At 39.1% G+C, this 9,219-nt stretch overlaps 1 long non-coding RNA gene across 1 annotated transcript; it reads right to left on the minus strand.

Annotated features, from left to right (window-relative positions):
- Positions 1-1,951: 1,951 nt before the first annotated feature.
- LOC137123199 (uncharacterized) lies at positions 1,952-7,535 on the minus strand. The gene is made up of 3 exons (XR_010913811.1): positions 7,366-7,535; positions 7,033-7,126; positions 1,952-3,068 (listed from the first exon to the last, which is right to left on the minus strand). It is a non-coding gene; the product is annotated as an uncharacterized lncRNA (long non-coding RNA).
- Positions 7,536-9,219: the final 1,684 nt, after the last annotated feature.

Raw genomic sequence — 9,219 nt, forward strand, 5'->3', positions numbered from 1 at the left:
CTTTCGGCTTGTCCCTTCAGAGGTCGTCACAACGGAACATGTTCCGCACAGGGAAGGCATCCAGCGTAAAACCCCAGAACTCACGGAATAACCCGAAAGGACAAGAAATGACATAAATTGAGGGCTTAGTTGAAGGGTTGATATTAGTTTGGTTCTACTACAGAATGTGGCTTTTTCTTGGCCATTCTGCCTATGAGATCTGTTGACCTGAGTTTTCTATGCACAGCAGTTTCTCTCTTTAATTCAGCAATGCAGCCAATTTAGGTGGAGTAAGGTGTCTGTTTCTCAAGGAGGACACTTCTGGACATTTTCTATCCAGATTGGATGAAGTTGCAGGATGCTTCTGGAATAACCTCAGGAGTAACCTTCCGTTATCAAGTCAGTACAGACTGACATTGTTTCTAAGGAAAACTGTTTGGTTCTAATTTACACTGAAAATAACAAGTCAATTTCCCTATGGAGGAAAAGCTATTAAAACCTAGAATATTGGTTTACTGGACATGAATTTATTTTTAACACATGGGAGGGTATGGATGATTAATTAAACAATATCTGTATGAAGTCTTATGTATGAATTATGGTTTATTTGGTAGCATTTACGCTACCAAATGAGACTGATTGCTTTGGGGCCACTTTTGATAGATTCAATCTAAATTCTTGCATTATGTACCTAGACTCTATAATAGACAGAGTGCTGCTAATTTTCTCTCATGTAACACACTGCTGGCTCAGATAGGAACACACATGGACTAGTGTGCTGTGCGACTTACTTTTTTATTCCCCTTGACTAATGTTTTAAGCTTTAGGTTTCCCTGCAATCTGAAACTAGATAGAGATCAGGAAAAGATACAAATGATTTGTAATGTGCCTGCAGCAACAGAGCACCCAGGTCCAGTATCTGTTTCTTCCAACACCCAATCTGTGTAAAATCTCAATCCTGAGGCGCAGTTTAAATGTAAGGGATTAGAATAATTCTATATCCACCCCGCTGAAGTGTCCTGGAGTGAAGACACTGACTCACCCAGAGCTGGTGTCACTGTTAATATGATGATTGTCATGTGCAAAGGAGGATCCTATCACAAATGAATACACTACACACACAAAGAGAAGAGTTTGGGCTTTGTTTTGACATACAATGTAGCTGTCACTATTTTAGTACAGAAACTAACACAAGAAAGTTATGGGAAATAATAATAAACAAGTGACATTTCCCCTGCAGCTGGAGACAAACTGCTGTGCCGTGAAAATAAAGTCTCCTGCTGCTTCAAGCAAAGAAGGAGATTATCTTAGCAAAGCCCGTTGGTTGTAGAAGCTTCCGTAATTACCTAAAAAAATGACACGAGAACACACTGTGCTATATCTGGAGCAACCTGCTTGGAGAGTTAACATTACTGCATTATTTATCAGCAGTGTTTCTTTAAGAAAGCATGCAAATAAAGAAAACGTGTGAAATAGATTAGAGAAATTCTCTCTGCATGTAAGGCCATCATGAAAACGTGTATCATGTCCTCAGGGAAATCAATAACCCCTTTTTCCTTTCCTATAAACTCCAAATTTGACTCACTCTGTGTTTCATAGTGAAGCTCTTCGTTATTCACTGGTTTGTAATCCAAATATGATGGCTGCCCCTGGAGACGTCACCAGGTGGATCGCAGCGGTGTGTGCAAGATGTATTGTAAATAGGCTGTTTATGAGCTTGAAGAACAGTCCATCTAGTTACTCAAGAACAAAAGGGCACTGATGAAGATTTTGTTTTAGTATAATGTTTGCGTAGTGAAAATACACAAAAGTGTGACTTAATTTTGCCATCTATCTAAATACAAAGCCTTTAATACTACTAATAATTCCATAGTCATTATAGTTATAGTATATTTGCAAGCAATAATTTAAGTAATACTTACATTTTAGAGAAATACACTTTTTCACTTTCTTGTCAAACATGAGAAAATTCATACCGCTCTTATATTTAGCTAAAGGCCTATGCAACTGTGTTTGCAGCTGGTTAGCTTAGCAAAGAGCATGTTAAAACCCTTTAATTTACTTAATAGTCTATTTGTATGGCACCAATACATATTTGCACAATGTTTGCATAATAAGGGGAAATTGAAATATATTTATACTGCAAGTAATTTCCAAGTAAGAGGTGTCCTTTCTAATATTACACAGTACATACAGTAAATGATACAGGCTATGTAATGAGCTGTCCTTTGGAGGCGACTTAGAGAGAACTTGCAGGTGAAGTCAGACAAAATTGTCCTGAGAATGAACATATGCCAAACACTTTGGCAGCTTACGTGGTGACTTCGACATGAAATCATAGCAGAAAATAATTCTACTTCATCTTTCAGTATTTCCAGTCTCGTTGTTCAGTCTTCTATCATGTAATTATAGAATAGGTACCTGTAGGCAAATATAGGCTACCTGCTGTATAAATGTTCTTCCAAACTAAAGATTGGTGCTTATTATACACACGCCTTACTTAGATAATAACTACAGTAACCTGTAAATGTACTCTAAGCCACTTCTATCACAGATTATTACTTAACAGATATACATGTACCACATAATCCCCCATTAGACAAGTAGTTAAAGTATAAATAAAGTACATTTTAAGTTCCCACGTTTTCTTGTCTTATTCCTCAAACTTTCCAGATTGCTCCTCTGCAATTACAAGTATTTATGAGTACATACTTACAGGTACACCAGTGATACAAAAAAGTACTTTGAGGCCGTGGCTTAGTTGTCCACAAACGCTAAGGTCAATGGTTCGACTCCTGGGTTCTCAAAGTGTTGCTGGGCAAGACACTGAACACTGATTTTCAGATGTTTTGATAAATTGAAGGCCCACCAAACCTTTCCATGCCAACACACCAATAGTCAACACATTTCATCATATTTATTTAATTGATGCACAGACTTAAGTGTAACAGACAGGTTCCTGAGTGCATCCTGTCTTTATGCTAAGCTAAGTGAAACTGTTTTATTTCTAAATTCTACATTTATTTATATCTTTATTTTTTTTATTTATTTGAAAACATTTAGAGGGTTGTCAATCTTCACGTGTGATTCTGAAAAAACAAACAAAAAAGACCAACATGTTAAACAGTTCCATTACTCTCATCATTAACATTTTTGTCACATTAATACTGTGTTTAATCAAGCTAAACAACAGTAGTTCAGATGCAGTGAAAAAACTCTTTTTTTCCCCCCCGTCCTCACTTTTACTCAAATCAGCCCTCCCCCTTTCTTCCAGAGAGTCTGGACTGTGGCGTGCTGAGTGACTGCCTGGTAGAGGAGGCGGCTCGGGGAGATAATATCTTTGAAGAGTGTGTGCTAAACATATCACGGCTGCACACCATATGCAGCGCACTCTATTTGTGCAGTGTCAGAGCGAGCACAACACTCGATTGAAGTATAATAAATTGGTATGATATAGGATAAAGTAATTTAATCTGCGTTTCCATGCAGTCTACCTCTATGGATCTGAAGAATAAATGTTATTGTCCCCCTTAAGCACATGTTTGAATATTTTCTGAAGCAGAGCTTGCTCAGTTTTTGATAGGCCAGCTTTTTGATGTGATGTAATGCTATATAAAGGCAATGGAGGGATAAACAATAAATTGAACACAAGACTGACTGATTTTTTCGATGTAGTGTATTCCTTTCATTTTTTCCCCCCTTTCTAAATCCTAATCCCACAGAAACTGTGTCGGGATTATACACAAAAGGGACATTTTGGACATGGATTTGCATGGATGGATTAGTAAAGCCTTGTAATGGAGGCTTGTGTGTTGTAGGGAAACCTCCATCTTCTTGTTGTTGCTCGCAAAAATGAAGCTGTACTCCAATTGTTAACACACACACACACACACACATTACTCATCTCTCACCCTGGGAGCTTAGATAATTTCTCATTGCTATAAAAGTTGTGAATTTGAATGTATCAGCAAGAAACAGACGCTCAAGTCAGAAATATTCAGCTTTACAAGGACAAATTCACATGTCAACAAGCCACTGAAAACAGACACCCAGCGGTGTATGTTCAATTCCAGCTAGGACCTTTAAGACAGTGATATAGAGGACTGGAAGTGCTTTGAACCCCTTAGGATTATGTTGCCTTTCACTCTCAACCATCCCACATTTTCTTTTGAACAAACTGGAGCTCAGCTCAGAAAAAAAACAAAAAAAAAAAAAAAAAAAACTGAAAATTGCAAATAAAACGAAACCATTAAGTTCTTCACTGTATTCATTCAGGCTCCACGAGACACCGCCTCGGCTTTCAGTTGCATTCTTAGTACAAAAACAAACCAATCATAGTCCTCTGGCATTCATGTATTATGCATTTACAGGCACATTTGCTTATCTAATAGGAGCCATATCGCGTCTCAGATTTAAACAGCTTAGGGAATGCCCTGAGGCCCACACACCGCTTCCTAATCCTCAGATCTGTGGGTTGTCAAATCACTCCTGGGAGTGAATAAAACGACCTATAAGGACCAAAGTTTCCCTTGCTTTCTCTTTCCCTCCATCTTGTGTACAAAACAGAGACCATTTGTGTGACTAAGTGCTGGAATAATGTGTCTATGTCCTTGGCACAGTCACAGCAGAGGATGGGTGCTCGGTCCTTGCCTGCAGACAATATTTTGTGTAATCACATCTGTGGCAAACAGACAAGCCATCATGTTCAGACCATATCCTTTATCACAGCGGGCACAAATCAAACCTGTGTAATTATAGGTTTCTTGTTGCTGAAATGTGTGAATCACCATCTCTTTGTCACAGGTAACCCAAAACCATGGATCCACTGTAACTAGGCCTGATTGCCTCACATGTTGAATTCTGCAGGATGCTCGAAATTTTTTTTTTGTCCTTCCAATACCAAAACAGAAGAGCAGTACAATAAATGTCTAAAATATGTGTTTGTAAGTGGCAAACATGGATTAAAAATTATTCTTTGTCTTATTCTTTTTGCCATTTAAAAATAAGGGGATGCAAAATTTTGGACCCAACTGTATCATTGGACTTGTCCTGATCTGATTGTGTTGCAATTGCTTAAACATAGCTTATTTTTCTATCAAATCCTTTTTCTATTGCAACATTAATAGTGTTTAAAAAATACATAAAGCATAAATCCCGTTTCTGTTTTGTTCTTCTGTAAACTAAGCATCCAAATTGAACAATTACTGGTTGATGTCTGCTGTCATGTGAAAGACCCTTTTGCAGGGTTTCAAAATGAGTCACCAAGACACAGTTGAGTTTTCATCCAACTCATGGAGCTAACTAGCAAACAGTTGTCATTTCAGATTGCAAGCTTGGCTGTTACTGCGTAGAACTGAGAAACAGGCTTATGTCTACCTCAGTGTGAAATCACAGGGTATAACAAATGAGAAATCTTTCCACATGAATATTGGAATAAGTGGCCATCTTATTGTCTTAAGTGCCGTGCAGAAATGGAAAGCGCATCTTAACATCAGTAGAGTGTTGATTCTGTTCTGGTTAATTTCAGATTAGCATGTGACTGGTTGCTCATTTAGTTTTTTTGGAACGGCAGCTAGAAATTCGATTTCAAGTTTGCTTTTTGACCTCAAGAGTTTTTAACATTCAAGGGACACGAAACACATATTCTCATGGTGAATTATGTGCAAGAAATTCACGCTGCGAGATAGACATCAGTTCTGCCTCCTCTCCTCACACACTCACAGCAGGAAAATAGCAAAGTGGTTTTGGTGGCAAATAATCTGGCCTCAGGACATGTTCAGAGAGGGCTGCGCTGGTGGCCCTAACAGCGTTGCCACTGTAATAAGGCAATATGTTCCACTGTGTGTAAATGTGTGTAATGATCATGCGCTTTTGTAACTCTAAACGAACTGGCTCCAAGATACCAAGTTTAATTGACATGCATTTGCGTGTTTAAGACCCTTCTGCAGCACCCAGAGTTGGAAATCAGTGCAAGGGCAGAGATGCAAATCAGTGGAGCAGCAGGCAGAGAGTGGCATTCATCAATGTTTCATGGGCTTCTTTCTTTTTAGTGGCAGTCTGGTGAGCTCACAACAGCACGGAGAGGTGAGCAAGAGGCAAACGCAAAGAGACACACTGCAGCGCAGGTTCATTATCATTTCATGTTCAAATCAATATTCCATATGTAAACATAAAAAAAGTAAAATAAGACCCAGATCAAATGAATCCTCCCATGTTTATCAACTTGTTCATCTCCACAGGAGGTTGTCAGTTGCCCTATGAGTGCATGCTTGTTTCCAATGTCTGTCACTCAAGTAAAGTGTGACTGGCTAAATGTGCTTTCTTGCAGTGTTCAGGGTTATTTTTAACACATCATTTTCCCCCCTCTGGTCCTAAAAGAGTGACATCACACACAATACATTTTTACTTGTTGCCTTAGGAGCCAGTTTATTTATTTATTGTCTAAAGTTCTTGAATCTTTGTATAGAAATTGTGTTTAAAAGCTTGGTAATATACAAGTAACATACTCTGCCTATCTCATCAGCAAATACTATATGCTCATGTTTTACGTGTACTCTATAAGAATTCTAAGCCCACATAATGCCCGGGGGCAATATCGGTGCAATGCACGATCATATATGAATATGTGCCTTTAAAGCAGGATGTTTTGGGATTAAAGTGAAGGTTTTTAAGACCCGTCAAGTATCCAGGTCATATCCAGATCCTGTGGAAAGCTTTTCACATTCAGTGTCAGAGTACAGTACATGGAATACACAGCAGGGAAATAGGGACAGGGCATCTGTGATGTCATGTGCAACTTCCTGAGAAGGTTTTCAAAGCATGAGTTGAGGTTGATTTGCTTGCTGTCATCTTAGCAACTGTTAAAGAAACATCCGGAAAGAAGCAGGCAACAAGCACAGCTTCTGACTGTGACAGCTTGAAGCACATGTCAATCAAACCAAACATAGCCCACAGTACTTTCAGAGTAAAACAATAATTGCCACAGTCAAGTCAGAATTATGCATTTGCAGTCCTAATTAATTGGATCAAAACTCAATTAAACAAGAACGGTACCTGAGGGGTGCACCCTGCAGAGAAAAACCGTGAGAGTACCTTGAAATGTCTATTGTACAATTTGCTATCCGTGCTTCATGTTTTTCAAAGCGATCTAAAAATAAAAGGGAAAAAAGTATCAGACAGGGCAATACATAGATGATCGATAAAGTTGTTTCTGTTGAAATATCAACCTTGCAACTAAATTTTCAACAGAAGCCTGACCTGATCTCCAAAAGAACTAAAAAAAGCACCACATCGAGACAGCTAAAAGTACATTCATCCTTTTCTGGCAGCCTTGCCTCAGACTGCACTTATTAGCCATTTTGCAGACATCAGATTGGTCCTGCTTACCTAACGACCTGCCAAACACAGCTCCATTGCTGATTCAGCGCACATGTCCAGCCAAGTTAAAGTAATGCACATAACATTACACTGCGCGTGAACTAAAAAGAAACCTCCAGCGCTGAAACAATACTGAGCTAATGCAATTAAATGTCATTGTCCGCCTTTGCACCCACACAACTGAAAAGTTCACTGTCTGTTTTTTTGCTTATATAATAACAATCACTTCCCAAGTGCATGACCTTTTTTGGAGAAGAGGGATCAATACTGCTCGCCACGAAGCTGCAAACAAACCACTGTTTACTTTACCTTAGCGTATCTTTCACTCATTTAAAAAGGTCAACAGACTCTGTTATACTGATAGGGCGAGAACCCTGCCCTTTCCGTTTTGGATTGATCTGAAGGTTGCAGCAGAATGGACTGTACTAGCTCCAGCTATCCGTCTTTTCCCTGTGTCATTTTGTATGCATGCCCACGTGAGTCCGTGGACGGGAGTCTGTCCAACGCATGTGTGCTCCGCTTTTTTGCTACAGCTCATGTATTGTGTTACTGTAACACTCTTCAAAGCGATGGGTCAAAACAGTGTTTTATCATCAAGCAGGTTGAGCTACCCTTTGAAGGTCTAACGAATGTTTCTTGCAGCCCGCTCGCTCTTTGGACTTGTGTGCACAACATTACAGAGACAGTTGTTGTGGGGGGGAAGTGGCAACAGCGGCAGCTATTGAAGTTTGGGAAGAATGAAGGCTGCGGATTAGGGTGTTCAAACACTGCTGTCCTGTGCAAGCCTTGATATGACTGCACCTGGGAACTCGCTGTTCTGTACCGTGGCATTTTCCCAGAGTCCAGGAGTTGTACTGTCAGTCTCAAAAGAAGCAAAGAGATGAGCACAAATACTCAAATGTAGAATAAAATCAATCATGTACCAGCAGCATAAAATAGATGCAATATTTATTTTTTTTTACCTGCATTCATATCTTAAGCAGTTAAGGTTTTATAAATATGAAAATTTCAGCCACATAGAAAACCTTCATTACATTCAGCAAGAATGTGGGCTTATATAAACCATCCATCATGGTGATTTTTGCAACTTAAATCAACACTGCTCTATTTCTGTGTCAAACTATTGCATTTTCCTAGGTGCATCGCTTCCGTCCAATTCTGTTGGGATGGATAAATGTAATTCTTTCATTTTTCTTGCACAGCGGAGGTTAGCATTTTAAGAAATTGTTCTCATTTCATGAAATTGCCTGAGACCAGACTTGTCTTTGTGGTTTCCAGAGGCTGACGTACAAAGACCACTGTCAGAAAGAATTCAGCAAGGTAAAATGGGTAAGACATTAGACTTAAAACATTATTGTGGAAAATTTTCAACAAATGGTGTGTAATAGTAAGAGGTGGAGAATGTGAGAACAAATGTCAGCCTCGAGGTCTATGTTACCTGATAGATGCAATCAATCACCTTTGTATTACTTTCTTTACCAGTTAGTCGACAGAAAAAGAATTCTTTACAGCAGGGGTTTTCAACCAGTGGTCCGCGGCCCACTGGTGCTCCTTAAAGACATTGCAGGTGGTCCCTGACCATGCATTCAATAATGCAGTCTGACTGGGTTAATCAAAAAAAACAACAACATTTACATATATTTAATACTGTTTGTGAATAATCACACTTCTGTGGAAACACATTTAGAAAAGCCAAGGGGATGATTTTAATTAGTTACTAAAGCCGTGCCCACCCAGTCTATTTGTGTGTTACTAATGTGGGAATGTGTCCCTAATGTTACATGTGTTTACACAACATGCAGTTATTAGTTTTTACTTGATTTTGACATTGAAAGGCCCTTTTGCAAGTCCCTGCGTCACCAA

This window comes from Channa argus, chromosome 3 (assembly GCF_033026475.1).
Source record: "Channa argus isolate prfri chromosome 3, Channa argus male v1.0, whole genome shotgun sequence".
NCBI lineage: Eukaryota > Metazoa > Chordata > Actinopteri > Anabantiformes > Channidae > Channa > Channa argus.